The sequence below is a fragment of the Stegostoma tigrinum genome, unplaced genomic scaffold (assembly GCF_030684315.1).
Source record: "Stegostoma tigrinum isolate sSteTig4 unplaced genomic scaffold, sSteTig4.hap1 scaffold_70, whole genome shotgun sequence".
Taxonomy (NCBI): domain Eukaryota; kingdom Metazoa; phylum Chordata; class Chondrichthyes; order Orectolobiformes; family Stegostomatidae; genus Stegostoma; species Stegostoma tigrinum.
The window spans coordinates 728005-748336 of NW_026728643.1; positions in this window are offsets into that span (position 1 = coordinate 728005).

The window sequence follows — 20332 nt, forward strand, 5'->3', positions numbered from 1 at the left end:
CTTCCCCTCCCCCATTTCTGAAGAAGGGTCTCAGCCCGAAACATTAGCCTTCCTGCTCCTCTGAAGCTGCTTGGCCTGCTGTGTTCATCCAGCTCTTTGCCTTGTTATCTCTCATCAATGTGAACCAGCTCGTGCCCCAGCAGCTGGGACAGAGAATTAATCCCTTTCCCACTCACAGAGCAGGTTCATGGCTTCTCCCCAGTGTGAGGCCTTTGATGGGAATGTAACATTGAATGTAATGTAAATCCCTTCCCAAACATAGGGCAGCGGAACAGCTTCTCCCCGGTGTGACCTCATCAGTGAATCTCCAATTGAGATGGGGAATTGAGTCCCTTCCCACATTTCCCACAATTCCACTGTTTCTCCATGGTGACCATGTCCTTGTCTTTCTCCACGTTGAGCAATCACTTTACACCTTGTCTACACACAGAACACATCTGAGTTCACCGACTGGAGCACTGTCATTCAGGCACAGTGACTGGATAAAGCTCTCTGATGAAGGGTCTAGGCCCGAAACGTCAGCTTTTGTGCTCCTGAGATGCTGCTTGGCCTGCTGTGTTCATCCAGCCTCACATTTTATTATCTTGGAATTCTCCAGCATCTTCAGTTCCCATTATCTCAAAAGCTCTTTTCATCATCAGTTTACTGTCTCCCATTCATGTTGCATCTGTCCCAGTGCTTTCCCAGTTATTTCGCTTTCCACATTCCACAGATGATACACAGGTCCTGATAAATTGAGAAATCCTGTCAGATTTTGAAGTGATGATTGGCTTGATTTGCCATTTAGAAATTTTCCCCAAAAAGTCTCCTTCAGAAAGAAAAGCCGTCCTGCAGCCAGCACAAACTCCTGTTACACCCCTTCCTGACCAATAAATGTTACACGGTTATTGAAAATGAAAATTAACATTTTTGAACCCTTCCTGTATACTCACTGTCAGTGAAGTATAATTTCTAACCCAGGCCCTTCTCTCACGTCACCCTGGTGCATTCTGTGTGGTTACAACAGAGGCAGAGACAGGCTGCTCATACCCCTGCTCCCACTGCTCATGTGCTTTTGATCTCCATGTTGTATGTTTACCCAGTACTGTTTTATCTTTACCAGTGTAGCAGAAACACAAACCTGCAGATTCACTTCCAGTCAGGAACAGATCATTGATTTATGCTAATCTCTGATTTGAAGCACATTTCCAGCATTCACCGTTGTACTTCCTCTGACACTAAACCCAGTTGGAAACGAGATTCTGTTCCGTGTCAAGGAGCTGTGAGCCATGGAAGACAGTAGCTGGGACACATTTCTTACACACAGCAGGATTAACCCACACCGTGGCTTGGCTGTCAGTGAAGAGAGACGTGAAAGAGTGAATTGCCATCTGGCCCCCTCAGTGAGACCCTGAAGGATGTGTCCCGGCTGAAGTTCTGTTGCTGCCATTCGATTGCCCCCCTCACCCTCCCTCCCTCACCCTGAGATTGTCCTTTCTGACCTCCGGGTGCTGTTCAACCCTCAGGACAAATACAACAAGCTACAGTGATGTGTTTGAAGCAAACCTGATTTATTTTACATTTCCCTAGAATGTTAAACTTTAGCCCAATTTGAGAGGTTATAAACATTGTCAAAAACAAACTCCAAATTTCAGAACAAAAGTATCAGAAAATTCCAGCGCAGACCAAGACCATTTTTTAAAATTTATTTGTGAGATGTGGGTGTCGCTGGCTGGCCAGTATTATTTGGCCCATCATGTTTGTGTTCGTTGAGATTGAAACACACAGGTTTACAGCTTTCTGGATTCACCATTGAGAAGAGCAATTTCAGGCTGTGAACTCTGCCCCTATTTGTTTGCATTTCTTGTTTCAATTTGTTTCTGTGTCTTCTACACACCCGGATCCAGGCATATCTTCTGTCGTTTTTTTTTCCAGCCCTAACTCCATTCTTTGTGGCCATGAAAGACTAATAACATTTCTGCAATTTAATCTCTCCTGCCTTCCCCCGTGACAGATTGCTTTTTTTCCCCTCTCTCACCCCCACCTTGCTCAACACCTTTTACATCTCTGATGGGTCCCAGCCCTCTGTGACCGCACTGTGCCCCCAGGTCAGTGGCGCGAGTTTTGAATTCTCTTCCTCCAGAGAAAATCTGAAATCTTTGTGGCGCAGCTTTCCCTCGATTTCATTTTTAAAACAAAAACAGTGAAATTGTTTCACCATTGAGTTTTTTTTATTCTTCATTCACAAATTTGCAACATTATAGCTAAGCTGTGATCCTTTCAGAGTCCAAAAATGTGCAGGTTAGGTGGACTAGCCACGCTAGATTGTCCCCTAGTGTGCAGGTTACGTGGTTGGGTTAACCCTGGTAAATGCTGAGTTATGGGAGTAGAGGGTCAGTGCAGTGATGGGCCGAATGACCTCCTTCTGCACTGTAGGGATTTTGTGACTCTAACCACTTGTGATCATGGTCATGTTTTCCTCATGACAGCCCACACATCACCAGGTTCATTCGGCTCAGGCTGTCATGCTGCCTTCGTGCTTTTGTGGATTGGTACTCAGACCTTTTTTGGTTCACACAGTCTATTTGAGGATAAGAGTGAATTTGTAACTAGAGGTTTCCCAACCAAAATCACTTGCAGATTAGGAAATATTTCTGCTGCTGGCATCACTCACAAGGATCAGGAAAACAAAGGTCATTCACAAATCTTACAGAACACAGGTTGTAATTGCCAGGCCAGACCGAACAGCATAAAACTCTTTTCTCAAGAAAAGAGAAGGCCAAGAGTTAACCTGATACAAATTGGAAGCTTTGTCCCTATGAAATGAAATCATTGGATCTCAAACAAAAAATGGGAATCAGTTCTGAGGAAGAGCAACGCGACCTGAAACATTAATAATTAATTAATGTGCTGAAATATCCCTTTACCCAAATTCAATCAAATTTACTCATTTATCAATCCATCCAGGATTTTCCCATTTCAGCAAATTACAGAAACGTGAACCTTAGGTCAGTTGTTGGGAATTTATTGGAGAATGTTCTTTGGGACAGAATTTACTTATTTTTGGAAATCATATTCTGTAATTGTTGGACTAAAAAAGAACAAAATGTGAACAGTTTTTGATGTCACTTATAAATGACTTAACATTCATTTTACACATGTACAGAGCTAAAAAGTGTAATGTAATTATTTCAGTGAAATTAATGTGATCATAAGTGAAAAAAACATTAAAAACTAACTGCAATGAATGAGCTGAATAATATGTGATTATTTGTACCAGTTTTTGCATTGATAATTCAATCTTATTTGATGCCTGTGATATTTTATGCTATTAAGTGTAACTCAACAACAAAGTAATGAAAGGATGTCAGAAAAAAAGCTTTAGTTTCAGCTTTATGGACCTAAAGAACACTTGTACATAGTTGGATGATTGCACTGGAAACTGTTAAATACATAATGTCAGTGCGGACATGAAAAATAATTTTCTTGGCAAGGTGTTCCTCACTCAAAATAATTAGAAATTTATTGTGATTATGAATCTACCATTTAAAAGATAGTTACTGTGATTGACTGAAAAAAGTTATATTTTACTTAGAAAATTAGACTAAGCAATATACAGGTTGTAAATGTGTTTATTCAACGGAATATCTAGATTGTCCCAGGAACTAATTATGCACACAAAACTCATAATAGCTTGAAAAATACATAGAAACAGTGAGTATTGAATTGAGAAAGACATGACAGTTGTATCGGGCAGTTCAAATGTCTCACTATATTGGCAACATGTTTATGTTGTTCAAATAGGCAGCATGTTGGTCAAAGCAGCAGATTTTCATTTTGGGATGTGCGTCTGTTTAACGAGAATCTGTTCTGTTCTCAGTGCAAGAAGCTCTTGTTGTTGTGTGCGATGGACTGTCACTAACAGTGTAATTTACTCGATCAGCTTTCCTTTGTCTGTAAATCAGGCGGCCAGTAAACTATACACCTGCTTTTCATAGATGAAACACAGAATCATTTCTGAGCGAATAAGTGGCAGATCACAAAGTTATTTCCCTGAGAAAAATTTCTAGCACACATCATCATCAGCATTTTCTGGTAAGATTTGCTGTACAATTCTGATCTCTACCTGTAAAACTGATGATACCTGTGTTGCTTGTCAGATTGAGGATTCAGTGCCTTTATTATGAGCTGTTTTTATACAGGTGGTTGTTTCATTATGAATCTGCCAAGTTCACATTATCCTTTGACTGTAATTCTGTGAGATTACTGATTCAGAGAATATTTTAATCTGCAGAAAGTAATGTTCAGTCACATGCCTCTCCATAATCCCAAAATGCAATTGTGAATCTTTCTCGATCTCACTTGAAATGTGTGATGATCTCTCTCTTCTTGTCTATCTGTGATTCTGTCTCTGTCACTGTGTCTATCTGTCTCTGTTTGTCTGTCTGTCCGAATGACGATCTGCGTCTCTCTCTTTCTCTGTCACAGAGTCACTTATAGACAAGGACAGAGAGAGAGATCATCACACATATAAAGTGAGATCGAGAAAGATTCACAGCTGCATTTAGGGATTATGGAGACGCATACACAGGAACACACAGGGACGGAGAGCACGGGCGGGTTCACAGAGGATACAGAAGGACAGAGCGAGAACGAGAGATAGAGACAGTGTCACAAATGTAGGATGAAGACAATGACAGCCTTAGGCAGGGAGAAATGGAGAATAAGGCGAACACTGCGTGTAACACCTTTATAACTCCACCCCTCCACCATTTGTTCAGAAGGACAGAGCCGTGCATTGTTTCCAATATTCCCATCAGAGATCACTTAGCACTGTTTCCATAGAATTCAGAGTATGCCTACAGTATGGAAACAGGCCCTTCGGCCCAAGAACTCCACTCCGACTCTCAGAGCATCTTACCCAGACACATCTCTCTGCAACCCACCTAATCTACACATCCCTGAACACTATGGGCAACTTAGCTTGGCCAATCCACCCAGCCAGCACATGGGAGGAAACCAGAGCACCCGGAGGAAACCCACGCAGCCACAGGGAGAACATGCCAACTCCACACAGACAGTGTCTGTCTCTTTCTCTCTCTGTCCCTATGTCTTTATCTGTCTCCATCTTGATTGTTGTGTCCATCTGAGACTCTATCTCTCTGTTTCTGTACCTGTGTTTATCTGTCACCCTTTGCCTGTCTCCATGTGACGATATCTCCCCCCACACCCCCGGCCCTGTGTCAGTGTTGGTCCTGATGTTAATCTGTGACTGTCTGTCTCTGTCTCTGTGCCTATCTGTGTCTCTGTTTCTCTTTGTCTACTTGTGATTCTGCATGTGTCTGTCTGTCTGTCTATCTGTCTGTCTCTCTCCCTCTCTCTGCGTTTCTCCCATTTGCTATGTGTATATCTCTATCTCTATCCCTGGGTCTGAGTCTTCATGGCACCCTGTGACTATCTGTGTGTGTCTCTCCCTCCGTCACGACATAAACTGTCTCATTGATGTAATGTTTACAAGTGTAATCGTCCTCTCTCTCTCTCTCTCTCTTCCTTCAGAGCAGAGGGTCAGACAAGAGTCCCACAGCAAAAACAATGGAAGCCACACTACAAAACTCATTCCCAGCCACTATGTGACCCTGCCCTGCCCGCCCTACACACCCTGAGAATGACCAGGGCAACAGAAGGGCAGAGAAAGGACCCACCTCACAACTAAATGTGCCCCTGCAAGAGGCACAGCATGCTGCCTGTGAACAAGGTGAATTGTTCCTTTCCTGGCACTGTGCCCCTTCCAGGAACTACCTCCTAACTCACACTGTGGCATTCCCTCAAATAGATGGACTGCACTGGCTCAACAAAGCAGAGTGCCATCACCTTCTCGAGGGCAGGTGGGAAAGGGAAATGATAGCTGACTCATCGAGTGTCTCTTAGATCCCATGGAGCAACTTCAGACCCGGTCTGTGATTCGCTCCCTCGCTCGCGCTCTCCGTCTCTGTGTGTATCTTTGAACCTCGCCTTGTCCTTGTGTGTTTGTCTCTCTCTCTGTCCCCCTCTTCCAGTGTCCAATATTCTTCCAGTTCCTTCATGGGATGTGAGTGGCCATTAGCCAGTGATTGAACCCTTTGCAGCCCATGCGGTGTAGCTCACCCACAGCATTGTGAGGGTGGCACTTCCTGGACTCAGACAAGTGACAGTGTCAGAATGGGCATATCATTCGGGCCAGTGTGCACTGTGTCTGGGAGCAGAGATTGGAGATGGTCATGTTACAGGCATGGACTGCTCTTGTCCACTCAGGAGTAGTGGGTGCTGCTTTGGAAGACCATTTCTGGAAGGAGATGCTGAATAATCCAAAGTGATCTCTGGAGGTCCTTGGAAATGAAGCACAACTCTGTCCCTCTGAATCGATGGTGAAGGGTGTTGCTCTCATTCTTCATTTGTCCCTGCGTAAATCTGTCATTATCTTCATCTTACATTTGTGACTCTTGCTCTCTATCTTGTGCTCTCTCTCTCTCTGTCCCTCTGTGAATCTTTTTGGTCTCTCTCTGTCCCTGTGTGTTCCTGTACATTTCTGTCCATATCCCTGAATGCAGCTGTGAAATTGTCTCTGTCTCAGTTCATGTGTGATGATCTCTCTCTGTCACTGGGTCTATCAATTTCCCTCTGTCTCTGTATCTCCCTCTGTCTCTCACTCAATCGTTTTGTGTGTGTGTGTGTGTGTTTCTCCCTTTCTGTCCCGATTTCTCTCTCTCCCTTACCACACCCTGCCGCCCCAAATATCTACAAATATCTCTCCCTCCCTCACGACATAAACTCTCTAACTGATGTGACATTTACAAGTATATTCATCCTCTCTCTCTCTTCTTCAATGCAGAGGGTCAGGATTGTGTCCCACAGCAATAACAATGGAAACAACGTTCCTGCACTCGTTCCCAGCAACTATGTGACGCCTCACCACCGAAAATGACCAGGTGACAGAAGCACTTGGAATTCATCTGCCAGCCACCTGCATGTGTCCCTGCAAGAGGCACAATGTCCTGACTGTGATCAAGATGGTTGCTCCTTCCCTGGCACTGTGTCTCACCCAGGAACTCCCTCCTAACTCACGCTCTGGCCTTCCCTAAACTAGTTGGACTGCTTTGTGTCAGTGAAACCAACCACCATCACCTTTCTGAGGGCAGGTAGTGAAGGGGAATGACAGCTGGCCCATCGAGTGTCCCTCAGACCCCACAGAGCAACTTCAGACCAAATCTGTGTGTGTGTCTTTCCATGTGTGCATGTCTATCTCTAGCTCTCTCTCTCTCTCTTCCTGAGTAGACCTGTGTCTCTCTCTGTCCCTGTGTGCATTTGTGATCCTCAGTTTCTGACATGACCTGTAATGTGTTTGTCTCTTTCTATCCCCATGTATATATTTCTCTTGTCTCTCTCACTACCGTGTCTCTGATTCTCTCTGCCCCGGTGCTTATTTATTTTAATCACATCTGGGATGGAAACATTTCTGGACAGGCCCGCATTTCTTGCCCATCACTGACTGTGCAGAGAGCTGTGGGCCTGGACTCCATGATAGGCCAAACCAGACAACGAGCATTACTGAATCAAGTGTTTTCTTTTTCGCAAACAGTGACAATGGGTTCAACATCATTGTTGCATTCTCAGCTCTGAATTCTTTATTGAACTTAAATTCCACCCTCAGTCGTGGCTGGATTTGAACCTGGGTGCCCTGGACTTCAGCTGAGTTTGTGTGTGAGCAGTATTGATCATACGATGAGGCCTATTTCTCTGTCCTTTCGGATTTCATGGTTTGCCTCTTATGTACCTGTGTGTTTCTGTGACTGTCTCTGTCCCTGTGATTATAATGTTGTGATTGTGTTGAAGGATCTGCTGGAGACTGTGTGCTGAGAGTTCCCCTACGATTATCCAGGATTGCAGTAAATGAGCTCTTTCACTGGAATGAGGCTGCAGTTGTTATTCTGACTATTCCCCAGCATTCCTGAAAAGTGGGAACTGGGCACAATGAGACTGTGGGGGAGATGCACTCAGATGGCATAGCAGTGAGTCATTGGCAAGCTTTCAGCATCTGTGTCTCCTTGTCTTTGTGTCTAAATAAGGGGTAGGCCATTTAGAACAGAGTTGAGGAAAAACTTCTTCACCCAGAGAGTGGTGGATATGTGGAATGGTCTGCCCCAGAACGCAGTGGAGGCCAACTCTCTGGATACTTTCAAGAAAGAGATGCACAGAGCTCTGAAAGATAGTGGAATCAAAGGTTATGGGGAGAAGGCAGGAACAGGATACTGATTGTGGATGCTCAGCCATGATCATAATGAATGGTGGTGCTGGTTCAAAAGGCCGAATGGCCTACTCTAGCACCTATTGTCTATTGTCTATTGTCTATTCTCATTCTCCAGTGTCCAATATTCTTCTATTTCATTCATGGAATATGAGTGACAATCAGTCAGGGTGCGAACCCTTTACAGTCCATGAGATGGAGCTCACCCACAGTGTTGTGAGGGTGGCACTTCATGGGTTCAGACCCAGCGACAGCATTGCAATGGGAATATCGTTCGGAATCAGTGTGCTCTGTGTTTGAGAGCAGAGAATGGGGATGGGGATGTTCCCAAAAGGATGAAAGCAGTCAATCTGGAATAGTGGGTGCTGTTATGGAAGATCATTTTTGGAAGGAGATGCTGAATAATCCTGAGTGATCCCTGCAGTGACCTTTAAATGATGTACAACGCTGTCCCCCTGTACTCATGGTAAAGGGGAGTGAGTGTCTGTCTCAGTCTCCATTTCTCCTTGTGATAACAGTGTCATCGTTTTCATCTTAGCTTTGTCTCTTTCTTTATCTGTCTCATGCCATTTCTCTGTGAATCTGTTTGTCTGTCTCTCTTTCTGTGAATCTCACTCCATGTTGCTGAATGTAGCTGCGATGTCTCTGTGATCGGTTCATAAGTGTGATAATCTCTCTCTGCTCCATGTGTCTATCTGTGGTTCTGTGTGTGTCCCTATGTATATCAGTAATCTCTCTATGTCGCTGTGTATATCTGTTTCTTTCATTCATGGATTCCCTACAGTGTGAAAACAGGCCATTCAGCCCAATAAGGCTATACTATCCTTCAGAGCCTCCCACCAAAACCCACACCCCCATAACCCATTTGTTATATACATTGCTGAACAATTTAGCGTGGTCAATCCACTTACCCTGTACACCTTTGGACCGTGGAAGGAAAACTGAGCACCCAGAGGAAAGTCACGCTGACTTGGAGACCATGTGCAAACTTCACACAGTCACTCAAGGATGGGAGACAACCTGGGCCCCTGGTGCTGTGAGGCAGCAGTGCTAGCCACTGAGCCATGGTGCCTATGTATCTATCTCTCTGACCCTGTCTCTATCTGTTTCTCTTGCTCTATCTGAGTCTGTGTCGATCTATGTCTCTCCCCCTCTCTCTCTCTCTCTTTCTCTCTTTCTCTCTCTCTCTCTCTCTCTCTCTCTGTCTCCATGCGTCTATCTGTGGTTCTCTCTGCCCTGTCACTGTGTCTATTTGTGATTCTCTCTGTCACCACACCTCTCTGTGTCATCCTCTCTCTGTCTCTCTCAAAACCTGTGAAAATCTGTGTCTCTCCCACCCTCGCTATATAAATTGTCTAATTGCTGATACATTTACAAGAGTAATCATTCTCTCTCTCTCCATTTCTGTGTCATTCTGTGTGTGTCTCTCTCTTTCTTTTTGTCCCTGTGAATATATGTGAGTGTGTGCATGTGTGTATGTACAAGACTGTATGTGAGAGCGTCTGCACACACGAGAGTGTGTGTGATTGAGAGTAAGGGACTGAGTATGTTTGAGACCCTTTACTGGGGCAGGGGAAGAAACACATGATTTATAGACAGTCACATAATGAAATTACAGGATGGAATCATTATCACAAACTTTGCAGTCCAATAGACACACTCACATGCATGGTCTTTCTTTCTTATGCACGCACACACACAGAGCCTGTCTTTGGGTCTCTCTCTCTCATGCGCACAAACACACAGAGACACGCGCGCGCAGACACACAGACACACAGAGACTCACACGCGCGCACACAGAGACTCACATGCGCAAACACACAGAGACACATGTGCGCAGACACGCAGAGACTCACACGCACACAGACACACAGAGGCACACACGTGCGCAGACACACGCGTGCACATACACACAGAGACAGACCCGCACGCGCACACGCGATTTACCTTGATGTTGCTGATTATGGACGATTTGAGGGACAAAGAATGGCCGGATATATTGGGATATTTTTCACTGAAGCGTAGGAGGTTTAAAGGTGACCTGATAAGGAGTTTATAAAATAATGAGGGGTATAGATAGAGGTAATGGTAGCTGTCATTTCCCTAGGATGGGACTTTCAAGACTAGGGGACACAATTTTAAAGGCGAGAGGAGAAAGATTTAGAGAAGACATGAGGGGGAAGGTTTTTACACAGAGGGTGGTAAGTGTGTGGAATAAATATCCTGAGTAAGAGGTGTGTGTGAGTACACTTGTATCACTTAAAATACATTTGGGCCGGGGCAGGCAGATAAGACTAGATTAGTTTGGGATTATGTTCGGCGTGCACTGGTTGGACTGAAGAATCTGTTGTTGTCCTGTCGGACTGTCTGACATACGCACGCACGCACACACACACACACACACACACACACACACACACACACACACACACACACACACACACACGTGCATGTACTCACACACACACAAATGTGTATGCTCACATACACACACGTGCACACTTACACACAAATGCATGCACGTGAGCACACACACGTGGTCACACACGTACGTGCTCATACTACACATGCGCTCTGAAACACACGTGCACGCTCACATACATGGATGTGCACACTCACACACACATGCACGCTCACACATACACACATACACACACACGCACATGCACACAGGTGCATGCACATACGTGCACACACACAAACACACGCTCACGCTCACATGTACATGCACATACTTGCATGCTCACACACACACACACACACACACACACACACACACATACACGCTCACACACACACACACCCACACATGCTGACCCCTTGAGCTCAGAACCTCACTGACTACGCCCCTTGGCAAAACCTGGATAAAGTGCTCCCAAAGGCTCTGGTGAGGGGTCTAGGCCCGAGGCGTCAGCTTTTGTGCTCCTGGGATGCTGCTTAGCCTGCTGTGTTCGTCCAGCCTCACATTTTGTTGTCTTAAAGTGCACCCATGTTCTCCACAGTCCTGTGCCGGGGGAAAAGTGGGAGCAGAGATGGGGAAATGTGGGTGTTTGAGGGGCAGAGATATGATCAATGCTTTAAATTCTCAAACTCTACTGACATTTTCAGGAGGAGGAGAAGAAACAAAGTTTTGAATGTCAAGTTTGAAATGACTGTCTGTAGTGCAGGCCAGGGAGAGACAGGGCAGAAGAGGGTGAGAAAGAGAGTTTGATTCTGGGAGCCACACTGACAGCAGGAAAATCCCGAGAGATCCTCAGCAAATATCCCCACTGTATTTCCATTCCTGTCTCCTGGGGCGTCTGCGGTCAGGCTCTTAGGTGCTATTATGAGACCAATGTTAAATATTTTCAAACTGCACTGACAGAACTAACACACCTTTAAAAAGGGTTTCAAAGAACAAGGGTTGGTAAAGCTTTGCTGCTGGAGAATTAACATTTCAATGACCAGGAAAATCCAACAAAAGACTCCAATCTGGGGAATTACCATCTCTATCACACAGAGGCCTCCCTAATGAGCAGACTGAGCGACATTGCAATGAGTCAGAGGTGGAGTCTGCAAACCATTCACTGAGAAATGTATCAGATTCATCCTGACACAGTGTAGTGAGCAGCTCTCCCTGTTTGGTTGAGATTGTGTGTGTATGTGTGTTTATTATTATTTTAAACCTCTGGTTTATTACCACCTTATGATTTATTTGGTAGTTTGATGTTGCTATGATGTTTTGTAATGCCATGGAGGTGGGGTAGTGCAGATAAGCCTGGCCTCCTGTTGTGTAATTTTGCTGCAAAATGCTGTAGCTCCCGCTTTCAACTAATCTTTTCTCTTTTATCCCCAGGAAATTCTGATTTGGAAAGTTACAATGTGAAGATCCAAAATGTCTGGGGCCAGGAAAGCTTTGCAAAAAAAAACTTCCAGAGGGGGACAACATTGGCCTGATGCCTGTTCCCACTGCACCCCGTGAGGGGCCCATATGAGTCCTGTCTCTTTCTGACCCTGAGGTTTAATGTGGGTTATGGAGGAGGGCAGTGTGATAAAATGTGACAGTGAGAGAAGGATTTGAAGAATTGAAAGAGTAGGTCAAACAGGAGAGCCAGGGAGAGTATTTGAGATTGTGAATTAACTGTAATGTCAGTTTCTGGGGTCACAGGAAATAATTAAACTGAGCCAGCATCGCAGAAGGGAATAAAATCAGATTATCTGACTGCTGGGACACTGCTGCATGTGGGATCTTGCTGTGTATTAAATGCCCCAGTGCCATTGTTACAGGCAGTGGCTGTTTTAATCAGGTAACCCACCATTTCAAAGCTTTACAAAGGGACTGGCATGGAAACTCAACTCATCACCTGATATGTTTGTGTTCAGATGTTGCTGAGACATTGTCTGTGTGACAGAGAGGAAAACCCAGGATCTTGCTGCACTGTCTCTGCTTTGCCTTGCAACTAATGCTGTCTCTTTTTTTTCTCCAAAGGGACCAGTTTTTTTTTTGAAGAACCAAAGGGGAAGCGTTTGGGGCCCACAAGGCATAGAACAAGGGCTTTCTCCAAAGGGGGCATCATCCTGAGGCTTATTGGACAGGCTGCACCCCGGGGTTTGAAGCTTGGGGTTAAAGTAATCGGGGCCTTGGGATTTGACACAAACATGTGTCAGGGCTCCCCAAGGAGGAAATTAAAACTGTAAATGTGAAATCTCACAAAAAGCATGTTCTGTTGTCAGAATAATAATGTGAGAATGTGAAGTCAACATTGGGAGTGACAGATAGACTTGCAACAGGGAGAGGGGCAGGAGAAAAGGGAGAGGGAGGGAGGGAGACATATTTGAGATTCTTAAGTATCTATCATGGTAGTGCCTGGGGATACAGAAAACATTTACGATTTAACCAATATTCCATAACAAAGATTGAGTTTATCTTGTTCCAGACACATTGCTGGCAGTGGGATCTTGCTCTGCCTCATGGGCCTGCAGCAATGCAACTGTCTCGATGATCTCCTCCTTTTAACCCTGCCTCATGGGTCTGGGATTGAAATTTCCCAAAGTTTTCACCAATTCAATCAGAGCCTGGCATTGATAAGGGATGGCTTGTGTGAAGGAGAGACATCAAACCCCACCTCTTGCTGTGTGATTTCTTTAACAATGTCCTTCCTTTCCAGTTCCAATAATTTTCCCCCTCTTGCTCTGTCCATTTATTTTGAAACTACAATGGGACAAGAAATCCTTTCCATGGACCCAGGTTTTCTCCACAGCGAGGAGGGGTGGGGCTCAGGCATTGGCCAGCGGCCTGTTCAACAGGCTGCAGACCGCAGGGCCCATGTGAGTTGTATTTGTTTATTAACTCAAGATTTGAATTCCTCTGTGGTAGCCTGGTTTTCTTTTCGGAGCCTCCAGGTAACTTTTAAAACCTTTTGAATCCTGGGGTTAAAGAAAGAAGCCTGGGTTTTGACACAAACATGTTAATTCTCCTCCCAGGGAGTGTCTGACAGACAGGACTCCCCAAACAGTAAATTAAAACCATAAATGTGAAACTCTCTTCAAAGACTCATTCTCACTTCAGAGTAACATGTGATGTGTGTAGGCCAGGATGAAAAAAATTGATAACCACATAACAAAAACATTATTTGGCCATTTTACTTCAATCCCCTGAGTATCTGCGAGGGCATCTCAGTCTTTCTCTCCCTGTCTCCTCTCCTGAACCCCCTCCAGTTTCCTCTCATTGTTTTTTTTCAAACAAACAGAAACAGTGAGGGAGTTAGAAATAATTTGCAATACAAAGTTTTTTTTCACAAAAAACACAGATGCAGACAAAAAGAGTGAGCCGGAGGGAGTGAGGGATAGAGGGACAAGATGTGTCTCTGTATCTGTGCTGGGAAACGGAGACAGGGTCTGGGGGAGGGGGCATGTTGTCGGGGAGAGAACTGGAGTCTCCAATATCTCTTCACTGCCCAGCTCCAATCACTTTGTTCTAGAAAGTGCCATCCACCAAATTACATCCTGGGATGGAGGGGGTGATTTTTGTCCCAAAGAAACGGATAGCCCCTTCCCTGAATGGAAATTGTGATTCAACACATTTTGGAGCAGGAAGGGGTGACCTGTGGAATCACACTGTGTATCAATGGCCTGCAGCATTACTGGCACAGAATGCTGGGAAACAGTGCCCCCGTTTAGAAAAACAGAATATCCTCAAATATCAAGGTCAAAAACGTTTTAAATGATAAAGATTACAATGCACAAGATTAAATCTGGGAGAGAGAGAAAAAAAAGATCAGAGATGAGGGGCCGGGGAGGGAAGTGAGAGAGGAACAAAGACAGAAAGATAAGAGATTTAGAAGGGAGAGAGAGTGACACACAAAGAGGTGGGAAAGAGAGAGTGAGAGAGAGATATCAGAGGTGGAGGGGAGAGAGACACAGAGAGAAAGAGAGAAGTATGTTGAACTTCACAAATAGCAAGATTGCTCCCTCTTTGTCAGCCTGGAGCCAGAATTGAGCCCTTAACCAGCAAGAGTGAGACACACAATCTGTCTGCAGTCATACTGCTGCTTGTGGGATCTTGCTGTGTGCCAAATTACCTGCAGTGTGGCCTACATTGCAACAAGATGCCCAGTGTCCAAATGCTGCTTACAGAGCCTTTGCTATTACATTTTCTTTGTCTCTCTGTCTCACTCTGTCCATCTCCTTCTCCACGCACCTTCCTCAGACTGGGGTCTTCCTCACTTTCTCTCTGACCATATTCTGGCTCTTTCTTTCTCTCTTACTTTATCTCTTCCCCCTTTCCCTCTCTCCATTGCCATTCCTCAGTTTAGGGCTTCCCCACTCCCACCACTCTCTCCAGACCGTCCCACCATTTTAGACAGTCAATGCCGCAGTGTGACAGGTCAGGGTTACTAAATGGCAGGGGTGACAACATTTCAGACACAGAGGTATAATTCAGAGACAGTGTTGGGGGGTTTGAGAGATGGAGTCAGAGAGGAAAAGCTTAGAAAGGCGGGGATGGGAGTGAGATCGGAGGGCAATGGGAGAGGGTGGTGGGGATGTATGGGAGGTGGGGAATAGATACAAGGGCTGGGGGTAGGGGGTCGCTAGTCATTGGAATCTTGCTGTGCAGTTGTTTATTCGTTCCAACTTGAGCCCCTTCTGGGTGTTGTGTATGGGGATGGGGAGAGGGGAGGGCTGGGGGAGATCAGGAATCCTAACCCTATGTGAAGTTTTGTGAGTCATATCTGTGTTTCAGATGGGGCCACGTGGCAGCAAGCAATAAATGGAAGGTACAGGCACCACTCGAATGAAGTATATTGGCGAGCTGAAGGCTATAGGAGAGGGAGGGGTGGGGTGAGCTGGATACTCCTGTCCATCCATCAAACTGTTTTCTTTCCTGCATTTCATCTTGGAATATCTGGGAAAGACTTCCCTGGACTTTTTGTCATTTTAATGGAGAGGTGGGTGGGTAGGGTGGGGGTGCCAGGATGTGGAAAGGGAGGAGTAGGATCCCACGACCTCCTAACGCCACCCCGTGTTCCAATCCCACCTCTTGGCCCCTCTCGGCCCGTCTGTGAAGTTTGGGGGTAAATGGAGGGAATTGTTCCCTTTGACTGGGACCTTATTCTGATCTCTGGGAGGGGTGAGAGTGAAGGATTGGGGGATCAGTGCAGGCTCTGGGACAGGGGACGGGCTCAGCATTAGAAAGGGGCAGAAACTGCAGGGTCTGATGTCCCACCCACCCTGCACTCCCTCTACGCCAGTGTTCAGGATGAGTTAAGCTCCTCCATCAACGTATGGCCATTTTCACATTTTGCTGTTTGTGGGATCCTGCACAGCGGGGAGTGTGGTGGTGGGGGTGGTGTGAAGATGGGAGTGTTGGAGGGAAAAGGAATACAGCTGAAGCTGGTGAGGTGGTGGTGAGAGGCTAACTCCCGTGTTCAGTCTGAGCCAGCTCCAAGTTGAAATGGGAGACTGTAATATTTGCTGGTGGGTTCAGTGGGGGAGAGGCCTGTTTTAACATTGCAGCCCGTGGCGGAGGGGCGGGCTCCAACAAGGTGTTGAGGGAGTCCCTCAGCAGTCCCACACACAGCTGCCAGTGGGATCTTACTGTGCACCACCGCAGCCTGCACGTCACCCTCGTGTGTGATGCAAGGCTTTCTACAGTGCCCTGGGCTGAGTCTGCTGACGCCCTGATAGTGAGTGTGGTGAGTGGGTGTGTCATCCCTAATTTCCTCACCAACCCCCAGCCCAGACCCACCCCACCTCCCGTCACCCCCTCAACCTCCAAAATGTGACACTGACGTTGCAAATATCCACAAGACACAGCGGGGAGATGGGAGCACATGGCAAACATGAGGCAGGAGAGGGCATTGCTATTGAAACATGGAGGAAATGGAGAGTGTGAGGGACATTGACTTTCTCCTGCTTGAGAATCGATCAACAGAGATGGATCAATGGATAGGGGCAGAGAAAAGGAGAGAGACAGAGGCGGGGAGGGAGAGAGACAGGTGACTGGACACTTTGGAAGGTTCATCATTAACATTTCATGTAGAAACAGCACCAATCCCAGGTGGATTGGGCATGGGGTTTGTGCCTGCTGAATGGGAGGGGACAGAGGGGAGCGTTGGTCATTTCTTTGTGTGTTTGTTACTGCTTCACTGGAGTATCAGAGAACAAGCTGGAGTGGGGTCATGGAGAGAGATAGAGAGGCATGTTCTGGGGAGTGACTCCCCACCACTGAGTTTCTGTCCAGCCTCTAAGAAAATAAACCCTGAGGGCAGTCAGAAAGCATCTGCCCCTTGATCCCAGTTGAAATCTCTTCCATTTCTCAAAACCCCAGGGAAAATGCTGATGAAATGGGGAAATGTTGGATGTCAGTCAGTGGCAGGATTGCCTTTGTTTCTGTTTATTTTTATTTCAATCTAATTTGATCAATTTCTGTCTGTCTGTTTTTTGCTCTCTCTTCCCCCATAACCATTCCCCCCAAAAAAGGCACCTCTGTCTCTGTCTCTCTCTCTGTGCTGGGGCAGGCGGGGAGATACCTGACACTGAAGCTTGCAGACAGAGTAAGGCACACAGATTCTGGGAGTGGGGATGGGGGATGTGTGAGGGGGTGTGAATCCCAGCCCTGGAGTAAATATCTCTCCTGCCCTTCCCCTCAAACAGAAACACTGGGACAGCCCTGAGGCAGTTTGAGACATCTTCCTGTTCCCTGTTCCCTGGGTTTAAAATCAGGAGCTGTGCTGGTGTTTGGGTGGGGAGGGCGGGGTGGGGTGAGGTGAGGAGAGTGTGAGGTTGTGGGTGTTCAGACAACCAGCAGTGGGATCTTGCTGTGCTGGGTGGGGAATGTCTCACATTGCTGAAGCAGCAAGTGGTGCGATTTTGCTGAGCTTTCGGTGTTTTTTAAAAATTTTAATCCATTTTCATTTCTCTCTGTCTTACCTCCACCCCCACGGTGATTTTATTCAGGAGCTGAAACTCGGGATGATGCAGAGTCAGAGAGAATCAAATCATTCTGCCGTGAGGAATCGTCAGACAGGAGCTGGGACCAGAGAGAGCGAGACCGAGAGAATTATAATCAACCATCCCGTGTCCTTGTCGTTCAATTCCACACTCACATGCTCACAGGGAAAATGAATTATGGGGCTCAGGCAGTCTCTGGAGTTTGGACCACAAGGGGGTGAGCCCTGGGCTGGGGCTTGGGGGAGACAAAGGGACAAAAATGGGGCTGCTGCACAGTCTGATCCCACAGATTTCACTGCGTTCCTCTCTGCCTCCATATTCCCAGCTTCTTGTCTCTCTCACAGCTTTCTATAAATCCCCATCTCCCCTCCATCCTTCAAATCTCCCCCTATCCACTGTACACAGGCTGTTAAAAGGAGAACAGAATCGGGATGAATTCACAGGTTGATGCTAGGGTAACAGAATGGGGATGGGTTCAGAGGGCAATGCTAGGGTAACAGAATGAAGATGGGTTCACAGGCCAAGGCAAGGAGAACAGAGTGGGAATGCATCACTAGATCATTGCTAAAGCAACAGTGTGGGGCTGTGTTCAAAGGCCATAGCTGGTCGAACAGAGGCGGGGTGTGAGGAGAACAGAGGATGCATTCACAGGCTGCTGCACAGGGACATACTAAGGAAGGGTTCTCTGGCCTATGCTAGCACAACAGAATGGGGATGGGCTCACCGGCCATTCCTAGGTATAATAGTGTGGGAATGAGTTAACAGGCCATTTTCTATGAGAACAGTTTCAGGATACGTTCACACATCGCTGTTAGGAGAACAGAGTGTGGGATGGGTTTATAGTCTATGGCTAGAGTAACATTGTTAGGATGGGTTCATAGGCCATTGCAAGGAGAACACAGTGGGAGTGGGTTAACAGATCATTGCGAGGGGAACAAGATTAAGATGGGCTCACAGGCCATTGCTAGAGGAACAGAATGGGGATGGGATCATAGACTATTGCTATAAAACTAAATTGGGATTGGGTTCCCAAGTCACTGCTAGGAGAACAGTGTGGAGATGGTTGAACAGTCTGGTGCTAAGGCAAAAGCGTGAGGATTGGTTCACAGGCTGGTGCAAGTGATACAGTATTGATGGTTTCACAGACTGTTTCTAGCAGAGCAGATTGGGAATGGGGTCACAGGCAGTTGTCAGTGCAGCAGAGTGGAGGTGGTTTCACAGGCCGTTGCTAGGGGAAGAGAGTAGGGATTGGCTGACAGGCTGTTACTAAGAGAACAGAGGCAGGATCAGTTCACACGTTGTTGCTACGAGAACATTTTGTGGATGTTCAACAGGTTGTTGCTTGGGGTACAGTGGAGATGTGGTCACAGTCTTTTGCAATGAAATTGGGGATGGGTATGAGCCTGTTGCAAGGGGATCAGAGTGGGGATGGATTCATAGGCCTTTCCAAGGGCAACCGTCTAAGGATCTGCTCACAGGCCTTGACTCGGGCAATACAGTGGCAACGGGCTCACAGATTGTTGCTGGGGGAACAGATTGGGAATGTTTCACATGCTGTAGCTACAAGAAAAGACTGGTCATGTGTTAATAAGTTGTTGCAAGAAGAAGGGAATGCAGACGTGTTCACAGGTCATTGGTAGAACAGTGGAGATGTGTTGACAGGCCATTGCTAGCTTAACAGAATGGTGATGGGCTTACAGGCTTTTGCTCTTGGAGAAGAGTGCGGATGGTACACCGGGAGAGAAAAAGTGTAGAACCGACACAGAGAGAGATCAACAGACAGACCGAGAGGGAAACAGAGGGATGCACAGATTGATTTGTTGTCACATGTACTGAAATACAGTAAAATGTTTTGTTTATGAGTGGTACAGATCAGATCGGATCCAGGCAGAGTCAGCATGGTTTACAAAAAGGAAGTCACGCTTGAGGAAAACGTTCAATTAAAAAAAACACGAGCCCAATCACTGTAACTCCTGGGAAACTCGGGCTGCAAATCACAGCACTCGGTCCCCACTGAAATCAACTGATTCACAACACCCCGATTTTGCATCTCTTTTTGCTTCTGGCCCTGTCTCACCTTCACCTCCCTCAGCCCAGCCAGATCCAATGTCAATTAGTGCTCAATGCCAATGCAGGCCAATGGCAAATCCAATGTTTACCTGGAAAGCGAGCAGGAGGAACATAAGACACAAGGTGTTACAACGTGATGGGGTTGTCGATGACAGGTTAGAGAGGCACAAGGATCTCATCTTTATGCTCCCATGTACTAGTTAGATGAATATGCTCAGTGCACATTACCCCTTCTACATTCATCAGTCTTGTGCTTGTGTTTAAGTTTTGAAAATGGCTTTGAACGTGAGACAAGTGGAGCTGTAACAATCCCGTGGTATTCAGCAGCAAGAAAATACCAATCAGGCTTTTCCAAAATGGGTATCTTCTGAGATCGTGAGCCACATGGAAGAATGAGAACTGTCTCACTGGGGGTCGCCATGTCTACTTTCAAAGTCTGCTCGAGGCGATCAGAAACTTTGCTGAATTTGTAAGTTTATCGAGAGTAGTGCTGGAATACAGGGAAATTGCAAAGTTTAGTCATTTGTTAAACAGAAGTTGCAAGAATATATCCAACTGTTACAGACAAGC